Source organism: Ochotona princeps, chromosome X (assembly GCF_030435755.1).
Source record: "Ochotona princeps isolate mOchPri1 chromosome X, mOchPri1.hap1, whole genome shotgun sequence".
Lineage (NCBI taxonomy): Eukaryota > Metazoa > Chordata > Mammalia > Lagomorpha > Ochotonidae > Ochotona > Ochotona princeps.
The window spans coordinates 43,982,283-43,994,424 of NC_080865.1; the positions used below are offsets into that span (position 1 = coordinate 43,982,283).

The 12,142-nt window shown below is 43.4% G+C and overlaps 1 pseudogene; it reads right to left on the minus strand.

Annotated features, from left to right (window-relative positions):
• Positions 1-10,961: 10,961 nt before the first annotated feature.
• Positions 10,962-11,670, minus strand: LOC101529629 (ferritin heavy chain-like; annotated as a pseudogene).
• Between the last annotated feature and the right edge of the window lie 472 nt (positions 11,671-12,142).

Below are 12,142 nucleotides of genomic sequence, written 5' to 3' on the forward strand. Positions count from 1 at the left end.
GCAAGCCCTTAATTGTGGCGGCTGTGTAGGCACTCCGCATGGGCACAGGTTCAAATTCCCACAACTCCACTTCTGAGTCAGCGCCCTGCAAATGCTCCTGAAAACGCGGGGGGCAATGGTCCAAGAACCTGGTTCCCCTGCACCCACGCAGGAGAGCCAGATGGAATTCTTTGCTCCTGGCTTTCTGGTGATCCAGTGTGCTGCAACTAAGAGCGAACCAGCAACTGAGAGCTCTCTCTGGGATGCGAAACCCCTCTGTTTTCTTTCCCTCTGCGTATCCCTCTTTCTTTAACCCTGCCTTTCAAATAAATAATTTAAAGTCAACAATATGAATGCTAGGGAGGAAAATTGTGATCAGCCTGGGAGACTTTCCTGTGGGACAAAGGGCAAATGCAATGTTTAAAAGACTGATAAGTGGGCTCTTTGAGGTCCTTAACTCTGAAATTCTTGCAAAGGGGCGGTGATTGTAAAAGGCTGGGAAAATCTGATAACATCAGAATCTGGACAAAGTAGGTTAAAATGAACCTTTCAGGCCCGGCGGCTGCAGCCCAGCGGCTAAAGTCCTCGCCTTGAACGCCCTGGGATCCCATATGGGCGCCGGTTCTAATCCCGGCAGCTCCACTTCCCATCCAGCTCCCTGCTTGTGGCCTGGGAAAGAAGTTGAGGATGGCCCAAAACATTGGGACACTGCACCCGCATGAGAGACCCTGAAGAGGTTCCAGGTTCCCGGCTTCGGATCGGCGCGCACCGGCCCGTTGCGGCTCACTTGGGGAGTGAATCATTGGGCTCACTTGGGGAGTGAATCATTGGAAGGAAGATCTTCCTCTCTGTCTCTCCTCCTCTCGTATATCTGACTTTGCAATAAAATAAATAAATCTTTTTAAAAAAAGATTTATTTAAAAAAATATGAACCTTTCTCAAGTGGTTAATGCCTGAGGGAATAAGGAGTACAGTACACAGCCCACTGTCTCAGTAAAAGGAAAACAACCTTACTCAACTTTTTAGGTCATTTCTTTTTCTAATCTCTTTTCCTGATATTGGCAAGCCAGATAACTAGTCTTATTATTTTTAAGATTTATTTGACTTACTTGAAAGGTAGAACAAAACAGAGATCTTCCATTTGCTGATTCACCACCCAAATGGCTGCAATATGTAGAGCAGGTGTCCAAGTACTTGAACCATTTCCAAGACCTTCCCAGGTATATTAGCACAGAGTTGGATTGGCAGAGGAGTAGCTAGGACTAGGGAGGGTGTTTTTATGGATGCTGGTATTGCAGGTGGCAGCTTAATTTGCTGTACCACAATACCAGCACCATTTAAAATTTATTGAAAGGCAGAGTTACAGAGAGGGATACACAGAGGGAGAGAAAGATGGGTCATTCCACAAATGGCTGCAAAGTCCTAGCAAGTACAAGCCAGGAGCCTGAAGCTCTATTGGATTCTTCTGCATAGGTGACAGGGGTTCAAAGACTTGGCCATCTTATGCTGCTTTTCTCATGCACATTGACTGGAAACTACCTCGGAGGTGGAGCAGCTTGAAGTTGAACTGCAATGCTAATCACTATGCCAAACACTGGCCCTGGGTTATCTTGTTAATGAAAAAGCAAGAGTTAGTGTAGTGGTTAAGACTTTTGCATTCCACATACCTGATTTTCTTGATTTCAACTTCCTGCTAATGCGGACCCTGGCTATCAAGAGTGATAGCTCAAGTACTTGGATTCCTGTCGTCCACATGGGAGACCTAGACAAAGTCCCTGGTTCCCAGCTTTGGGCTCACCCAAACCACAGCCTTTGAGAGTGCACCAGTGGGTGGGAACACTCTGTCTTTCTGACAAAAATATGCTTAAAAAAAAAAAAAAGCAACTTAGGAGCCAGTTTTATGTCATAGTGGGTTAAGCCCCTGGCTGGGACACCACCATCCCATAGGAGCACCAGCTCATTTCAGTTAATCTACTCTGATCCAGTTTCCTAGCAATGTTCTTGAGAAAGCAGCAGAAGATGGCCCAAGTGCTTGGGCTCTTCACCCATGTGGGAGACCCGGATGGAGTTCCAAGCTGCTGGCCTTGACCTTGCTCAGCACTGGCCGTTTTGACCACTTGAAGTGAAGCAGCAGATAGAACAGACATGTCTCTTTCTCTGTTTCTCCCTCTCTATATCATACTGCTTTTAAAATAAATCTTTAAAAAGGTAATCTATGAAAGTACATGTATTACTCTATCTTTATATTGAAAGATACATGTACATTTATACCTAGAAAACAGTCCAGATGACAGTGCATGCAAATAAAATGTAATAGGATTATTAAGCAGTTTCATTTTCTTGTTTATCTCTTTCTGTATTGTCCTTTTCAGTCCCTTTTGATCAATGAAGCCTTAGTAGGAAAAAAAAAAGGCAAAGATTTTTTTTATCTTCCTCCTGTTTGTTTCTACAAAATGTGTTGATCTATGATATGCTGGTCATGGGGAATATATCAGTAGTTCTATCAGTAACCGCACACAAGAAGTCCCTGTCCTGGGGCAAAACAGATACTGAGCAAAAATTTGCTGTGCAGAAGTAATGAACATTGCAATGGAGATATCTGGGCACAATCCTGAGAACACAGGAACATTTAAGCAAAGGAGTTTACAATTTTTGGCTGAGATCTGAGGGAAAATGATGGTTCAGGAAGGCAGGAAGGTGTGGAAGAAACCCTGTGAGAGGACTAGTCAGTATATGTATCCTGTGCTAAGAAAGTGGCACCTGGAGGACTGCAAGAACAGCTTATTTTCCCTATCAAATATTTCATTTTCTTCACTGTACTCACTTCATTAAAATTTCTCTTGTCTGTTTATTTTGTTTACTGATTTTATTTAGACATTTTGGTTTCCCACTGGCTTGCCACACCTCGTAAAGGTAAGCTCCTTGGGAACTGAGGCCTTGTCCCACCCACCCTTTCTTTACTGTATTTTCACAGCCTAAAATACCTATTAAGCCCCCAGTCAGTATTTTTTGAACAGATCAACAAAATAGCTTGTAGGTCATATTAAATACTTTGGGTTGTATTCAAAGAGCAATTGGAAGCTATTACAGGAATTAAAAAAAAAAAAAAGAAGAAGAAGAAGCAGCAGCCATGGGCATGGTGTGGTATTCTAGCGGCTAAAGTCCTCGCCTTGAACACACCGGGATCCCATATGGGCGCTGGTTCTAATCCCGGCAGCCCCACTTCCCATCCAGCTCCCTGCTTGTGGCCTGGGAAAGCAGTCGAGGATGGCCCAAAGCCTTGGGACCCTGCACCCGTGTGGGAGACCTGGAAGAGGCTCCTGGTTCCTGGCTTAAGATCAGCTCAGCTCCAGCGTTGCAGTCACTTGGGGAGTGAATCATCAGACAGATGATCTTCCCCTCTGTCTCTCCTCCTCTCTGTATATCTGACTTTGCAATAAAAATTAAAATTTTTCAAAAATAGAGAGAGAGAAACCGTTTGATCTGATTGAAGTAATTTTTAAAAAACACCTCCATGGCTGCTATACGTTTGAAACTGCATTTTTATTTTTATTTTTTTGTTTTTGTTTTGTTTTGAAACTGCATTTGTCTTTAGGGTGGATAAGTGCACTGTTTTTTGTTTGTTTGTTTTTAAAATTTCAATAGTTGTTTCATTATATTTAAGGAACTTGACCGGTTTGGTTTTCTGATATTTGTGTGTGTTTTTAAAGGCACTAATTTATTTAGGTTAGATACTGCCTCTAATGTCTAGGGAACTTTCAAACATTTTTTTCCTTTGAATAAAACTCACTGGCCAAAATCAATCTAACCAGAAAACCAACGTATGTCTCTTACTGATTCCATTTTTACCTAAACTCACTGCTTTAGGAGTTCATGATAAAATAATGCATTCTAAATATTTTCTTTATTTTGCCTGTGGAATGAGAGGGCAGGATGAAGAGTAAAAGGTAATCATTTGGTCTTTTTTCATTCAGTTAAGTTAGTTACTGAAAAAAGAATGTGTGCCATTGCTGGGTGCTAAGCCCTGAACTTATTTATACAAGGATATTCAAAAATTCATGGAAAATGAACTTTTTGAGGCTTCTCTAATGGATTTTAAAAATGTAGCTTATGGTGTTTGCACCATGACATAGCCAGTTAAACTGCTACCTGGAATGTTGGTATTCCATATGGGCTCCAGTTTCAGTCCCAGCTGCTCCTTTTCCTCTGCAGTTTTCTGCTAATGCTCCTGGGAAAAGCAACAGAAGACAGCCTAAGTTCTTGAGCCCCTGCCACCCACATGGGAAATCTGGATGGAACTCCAGGCTCTTGGCTTGGGCCTGGCCCTGCCCAGCCTTTGCAGCTATTTAAGGAATGACCTATCAGATGGAAGATCTCTTGTTCTCTCTTTCTGTAACTCTGCCTTTCAAATAAATCCTTTTCCAAAAAAGTAGCCTCTATTCCAAGCATCTTCACAAATCAGAAGAGAGGCATTCTGGGAGGATGCAATTTATTTATGGTCATTTTGTAGAGATGCAAAGAAGCTAAAGCTGATGCATTGCTTCTGTTGCAAGGATCAGGTCAAGAAGTTGCTTGTAAGTTTGTGTTTGTAAAATGTCAGAAGTCTTAAAGAAAATGAAAGATTGTGAAGTGAGACACATAAAGCATACAAGGTAGCCATGTTAGAACATAGTTTTAACCTAAATTCCCTAAAAGCAGTATCCTCTATATTCACTTTAGGTTAGTAAACAAATTATAGTTACTTCCCTTTATTTTGAAAGGAGTTATTTTTATTTGAAAGGTAGATTTACAGAGAGAAGGAGAGGCAAAGAGAACGATCTTCCATCCACTGGTTTACTCCCCAAACAGAGGCAACAGCTGGAGCTGAACCCATCTGAAGCCAGGAGCCAGGAGCTTTTTCCAAGTCTCCCACGCGGGTGCAGGGTCCCAAGGCTTTGGGCCATCCTCGACTGCTTTCCCAGGCCACAAGCAGGGAGCTGGATTGGATGTGAAGCAACTAGGACATCCCACATAGGATGCAGGTGCTTGCAGGCAAAGCATTAGCCAGTGAGCCATAGGCTGCTGGCCCCAGTTTCCTTTCTAACAGCACAATGCACCATTTGCGCAGACATTGTTATTGAAAACCTAGTAATTGCTGTAGAATTGTTTCTTTTTAAAAAGATATATTATGATGTATACAGTTCCTCTTTCAAATGCCTGGGTGACTTATTAGATAGAATTGTTAGAAGGAATGTTACTGCAAACGTACCTGGGAAAGCATTAGATGATGGCCCAGGTTCTTAGGCCTCTGCAACCCAAGTGAGAGACCAGAGTGGAGTTCCTGGCTCCTGGCTTTGGTCTTCCCCAACCCTGGCGGTTGCAGCCATTTGGGCAGGAAATTAATGGATGAAGATTCTCTCCCTCTCTCTGTCTTGTGTCATTTTATCCTTGAAATAAACAAACATTTTAAAAAATGAGATTCTATTTCAAATATCCACACATAATAAAAGTAAAGCAGACATATTCTGTTAATTACATTAATATCAGGGAACTCAGAGCAGATTTGCCATCATACCTTTTTTTTCTGTCTATTAGAGCAGCAGCGGAAGGCCTCTCTTTACATTCTATGTTTTCTGGAAATATAAAAGGAACCTGCCGAGTGAAGCAAGGCAAGCACATTACACATTCACCCACAAAGGTTTCAGATGCTTTGCTTTAGAAAGCACAGGGCAGTTTTCCAACTCAAAGCAACAGGGGAGTAATTAAGAGCAGCATAATAGGAAGAAAAGAGGCTTGGATTTAGAAAAGATATATTCATTTCCAATTAGTAATTTATTGAAATACATAGAGGTACTGTGCTTCATTATTTAAACTATGAAGAGTAAAAAATTTAAAGTAGACTAGTTTGAGGACAAACTGACAACAAGTGACTTCACACTATCTCTTTTTTAAAAAGATTTATGTTATTGTGTTTTTTATTAGAAAGTCAGATATACAGAGAGGAGGAGAGACAGAGAGAAAGATCTTCCACCTGCTAGTTCACTCCTCAAGTGAGCACAACAGCCAGAGTTGAGCAGATCTGAAACCAGGAGCCAGGAGCTTGTTCCAGGTCTTCCACGTGGATGCAGGGTTTCAAGGCTTTGGGTTGTCCTCCACTGCCTTCCCAGGCCACAAACAGGAAGCTGGATTGGAAGTGGAACAGCCAGTGTTAGAACCAGTGCCCATATGGGATCCGCAAGGCGAGGACTTCAGCCACTAGGCTATCGCGCCAGCTATTAGTACACTCTAGCCTGCCAACACTATGCACTGGGCCCACTAATAAACTGTTTTCTTAGGCTCTTCCTAAAAAGATCTCTCCTTGGGGCCCAGCGGCATGGCCTAGCAGCTAAAGTCCTCGCCTTGAACGCGCCGGGAACCCATATGGGCGCCGGTTCTAATCCCGGCAGCTCCACTTCCCATCTAGCTCCCTGCTTGTGGCCTGGCAAAGCAGTCTAGGACGGCCCAAGGCTTGGGACCCTGCATCCGTGTGGGAGATCTGGAAGTGAGACGTTGCGCTCACTTAAGGAGTGCATCATCAGACAGAAGATTTTCCTCTCTGTCTCTCCTCCTCTCTATATATCTGACTTTGCAATAAAAATAAATTAAATCTTAAAAAAAAGATCTCTGCTTTACATCACTTTCTAAAGTACCAACTTCCAGAAAACTCAGTTCCCCCAAAGATTCACTGGGAAAAAAACCCCAAGTGCAGACTCATCCTTCCTATCTAAAATCCATGGTAGATGAGGAAAGGGGGTCCAACATTATAACACAATTTCCAGGCCTTATTCTAGGATTCCAATCAGGCATTTTAGGATGGAACTTAGGACTCTTAGTTTTAAATCAACTTTATAAATGATTCAGATACAGGTGCAGGGTAGTGTTTGAAAAATAATTTTAAAATAGTAACAGGCTCACTATTTCACTCAATTGGCACCAAAAAACTTCTTGAAAGACATGATGAGTATTTTGTAGTTGAGGAAATGAAGTCCAGATCATTAGAAAACAATAAAATTTGCCCAATATTACATTACTGGTAAATAACAAACTGTATTTGAAAGCTGCTTTTCCCAACCCAGTTCTTCTAACTCCTTAAGCTAGATCTCAAGTGAATAATACTTACAAAAATATTTTCTGGCCGCTGGCATCATGGCACAGTGAATTAAACTGTCACCTGTGACACCAGCATCCCATATTATGAGTGTCAGCTCAAGTGTCAGCTGCTCCACTTCTGTTATACATTCCTGATAATACCTGGGAAAGCAATGAAAGACAGCCAAAATGCTTGGCCTCCTGCCACCCACATGGAACACCCAGATGCATTTCCAGGCTCCTGGCTTCAGCCTAGCCCTGAAGTAGCCATTGCGGCCGTTCAGCAAGTGAACCAAGGGATGGAAGATCAGTTTATTCTTCTCTCTTTGTTACTCTGCTCTCCAAATAAGTAAAATAAATACATTTTAAAAATCCTACAAGGAAGCGATACATTTTAAAAAATAAGCAAAATGAAAGAATCTTGATTGAATTTGAACTGTAATACTGCATCAAGGTGGAGGAATCCACCGGGGGGAGGGGAGGGGGAGGGAGGGGGGGATACCCAGAGCCTATGAAACTGTCACATAATGCAAAATAATTAACAATAAAAAAAAAATGAAAAAAAAAAGATGTGTTTATTTTTATTGGAAAGGCAGATTAGATTTATAGAGAGGAGAGACAGAGAAAAGATCTTCCATCTGCTGGTTCACTCCCCAAGTGGCAGCAATGGCCAGAGCTGTGTCAATCTGAAGCCAGGAGCTTCTTCTGGGTCTCCCACACGAGTGAGATCTCCTAGTTGGATAAGAAGCAAAGTAGCTGGGACTGAACTCTGATAGGAGACATAGGCGTTCCATGCAGCAGCTCAACCCACAGCACCATAATGCTAATCCCAAAATATTTCCTTAAAGACAATTTAGGAGATGAAAAACCTGGCTCTTCTGGCAATTTCATTCCTCAGAAGTTCTGTTTATCTTTTTTTTTTTTTTAAACAAAAATCCCTGTATTGTGAGTGTTTCGGGAAACTCTTTTTTTTTTTTTTTTAAGATTTATTCATTTTTATTACAGCCAGATATACAGAGAGGAGGAGAGACAGAGAGGAAGATCTTCCGTCCGATGATTCACTCCCCAAGTGAGCCGCAACGGGCCGATGCGCGCCAATCCGAAGCCGGGAACCTGGAACCTCTTCCGGGTCTCCCACATGGGTGCAGGGTCCCAAAGCCCTGGGCCATCGTCGACTGCTTTCCCAGGCCACAAGCAGGGAGCTGGATGGGAAGTGGAGCTGCCGGGATTAGAACCGGCGCCCATATGGGATCCTGGTGCGTTCAAGGCGAGGACTTTAGCCGCTAGGCCACGCCGCCGGGCCCAGAAGTTCTGTTTGTCTTGTGATACTAAAGATCTTGAATAGTGATAGTGTTTTGAATATAAATTCTTTATTTTTCTTCCTTTCCAGCCCACCCTTAACACCTTTTGTTTTTCTCTTTAATGCAGAAATCAGCAAGTCATATATTTATTTAGCTATGTTTATTACTTGCTTATTTGCGGAAGAATAAAAGTACATGGAAATACCTGGAAAGAGGATACAACCTTTTGACTTGAGCAAAGGAAGAGTAGGTCTCAACCACTTCCAAGCATTCAAGACAATCCAGCTGTAAGCAAATGGCTGTCTTCCATAACTCAATAGTTCAAGGAGAAAATATAAAACCACTTAAAATATACCTTACGGCTTATATGTAAAAGGAGTTAATAAAAATAAATATTATGTCTTTAAAATGTGTCTGGCTCTGTATAAAATGTGTCCTATTTAAGGTTCACAATAAATCTAAGCTTAGGTCTTTTCTTTCTTTCTTTCTTTCTTCCTTCCTTCCTTCCTTCCTTCCTTCCTTCGTTCCTTCTTTCTAAGGAATCCCTACATTAAATCCACAATCCAATTCTTTAACATTATTATTATTTTTGGAGAGAAAGGAAAGGAGTCTCCATCAACTGGTTCCCCTTCCGAAATCCAGCAATGTCCAGAGCTAAGCCAATGTCAACACTGGCAGATGGGGACTGAATCTGTCTCCCATATCGAGTGGCAGGAATCCAATTACCGAAGACTCCTCCCAGGGTCTATATTAGCACAAAACTGGAATCAGGATCTAGAGGCAGGTATCAGGCATTCTGTAAAGGGGCGTGGGCATCTTTGACATTCTAGGCCCCTGGAGGCATTATTATATCCATTTTACAGCTGAGAAATGTAAAGGTAATTTTATCAAGGCAATCTAGTTACTGGAAAAGCCAGAGATAAACACCAAATCTGTCTGACAACAGCGCAGCCCAGGTGCTTAGGCATTCTGCCAAGACTCCAGGAACCAACCTTTCAGGAAAGCAACGTACCTTAGGCAGGAAAAACAACAACAACAACAACAACAAAACAAAACCGCAATGACCCAGAGTATGGAATGGAGCAGAATGTTTTGTTTTCTCCATGGAGCACTGGGCCAACAGATACAAAGATTCCTGAAATGCTAACTGCCCACTCTGTCTCAGAGCACTTTCACGTTGAACGGTAGTAGTTGATTTGCACTAGCTTGAGCAGTGGGGAAAAAAAAGTGTGTGCTGCTTTTCATTCAACACACTGCCTCCTCCATCATAGTCTGAGTTACTCCCATACCAGAAGATGCTCTCTTACTTTGTAAGAAACAATTACTGCTTGAGTCTGTCTCATTTTGACTCCCTACAAACCTCTTCAATAGAAGTGAGCTTACTTCTTGAACAGCGAAGTTTCTCTGATCGTGAATACCAGATTCTTACATTTGGAAGCAAATCAGCTGTAAAAAAAGCCACATAGCAATACAAATATCATATTAAGAAATAGCTAGATATTTACCATCTTATTTAATTTAGAATTTCACTCAGAAGAGACTTAAAATCAGCAGGAGACTCAGGAAGCATGATAGATGGACTGGTTATTTTCCGTTGTATCATCAAAAGTCTAAAACAGGCTTAAAGATAATTTTAAAAATATTTTTTATTTTTTTTATTGGAAAGTCAGATATACAGAGAAGATCTTCCATCTGCTGATTCACTCCCCAGGTGGCCGCAATGGCTGGAGTTGAGCAAATCCAAAGCCAGCAGCCAGGATCCTTCTCCAGGTCGCCCACGCGGGTGCAGGGTCCCAAGGCTTTGGGCCGTCCTCGACTGCTTTCCCAGGCCACAAGCAGGGAGCTGGATGGGAAGCAGGGCTGCCAGAATTAGAACCGGCACCCATATGGGATCTCGGTGCGTTCATGGCAAGGATTTTAGCTGCTAGGCTACTGCACCATGCCCTTAAAATTTTTTTAAAACATGTATTTATCTTTATTGGAAAGATAGATATACAGAGAGAAAAAGCTACAGAAAGATATTCCATCTGCTGGTTCACTACCCATGTGGCCACAGTGGCTGGAGCTGAACTGAGCCGAAACCAGGACCTTCTGTGTCTCCCAGACAGGTGCAGAGTCCCAAGGCTTTGGGTCATCCACTACTGCTTTCCCAGGAACCAACACCCATATGGGATCTTGGCGCCTGCAAAGCGAGGACTTAGCCATTAGGCCATTGCACTGGGCCCAGACTTGAAGATCTCAACTGGCTTTATTTGCATTTATAGAATTAGATGCTTTTTCATTCCATGAAATAGGCTTGTAGTAAGCAAAAGGGGTTGGTTTCACAGACAGAGAAGGACTGAAGGAAACAAATCAGTAACAAAGAACAGACTGGTCATTTCAAAGTCACTTGCTTATAGATGGGTTTCATTTATCACTTCACTAAAACCATTCTGTTTGGGAAATCTGGCTGTTATCTCTTTCGCCTGATTACTTGGAAGATCAGATAACGATTCAGTTTCAGTCTGGAGATGTGGAAATTTACTATGAATGATTCCCGTTTGATTTTGGGGGCGGGGTTACCAATTTTTTTTTTATTTGAAAGGATGGTACAAATTCAAGTACATAGCTGGATGTTTTGGTACAGTGTATAGAAAAGGTCAAGGTGGCCCCGATATGCATGCACTGCCTTGGTGCACAGCCAGGAAAGCTGCGCCCTGGTTGTGACATGGTTAGCTTCATGCTTTAGCTCCGGTTATCACTGTGTCCCAGGGTGTGCTTGCCGAAGAAGTGCTCTGCCATGCCAGCCGTTGGGGCTCCCATCCTGGGCAGGTTGTTTACGTGGTCACCCAGTTCCTTTATGGCCTTCAGCTGCTCATCCAGGCAATGAGTCTCGATGAAGTCGCACAAGTGGGGGTCATTCTTGTCAGTGGCCAGTTTGTGCAGTTCCAGTAGTGACTTACTGACACTTTGTTCCAGGTGCAACGCACACTCCATTGCATTCAGGCCATTCTCCCTGTCAACACGGTCTGGTTTCTTGACGTCCTGGAGGAAGATCCGGCCCCTGCGCTGGTTCTTGCAGCTTCATCAGTTTCTCTGCATGTTCCCTCTCCTCATGAGACCGGTGGAGGAAGTATTTGGCAAAGTTCTTCAAAGTCACATCATCATGGTCAAAGTAGTAAGACATGGACAGGTAGACATAGGAGGCATACAGCTCCAGGTTGATCTGGCGGTTGATGGCGGCCTCCGAGTCCTGGTGGTACTTTTGGCGCACCTGCGAGGGGGACACAGTCATCATGGCGGGTAGCTGCGAGGTTGCAGTGGCTGCACAGAGTTGGTGCAGCGGTGAGGGCCCGGGGGCAGTCAGAGGGCTCTGTTAAGAAGGTGGCGGAGGGGCCCGGCGGCGTGGCCTAGCGGCTAAAGTCCTCGCCTTGAATGCGCCGGAATCCCATATGGGCGCCGGTTCTAATCCCGGCAGCTCCACTTCCCATCCAGCTTCCTGGGAAAGCAGTCGAGGACGCCCCAAAGCTTTGGGACCCTGCACCCGCGTGGGAGACCCAGAGGAGGTTCCTGGTTCCCGGCTTCGGATTGGCGCAGCACCAGCTGTTGCGGCTCACTTGGAGAGTGAATCATCGGACGGAAGATCTTCCTCTCTGTCTCTCCTCCTCTCTGTATATCTGACATTGTAATAAAATAAATAAATCTTTAAAAAAAAAAAAAAAAAGAAGGTGGCGGAGGAGCGCTGGCTCTGAGTGGCCGGTTGGGGCGGGGGTCGA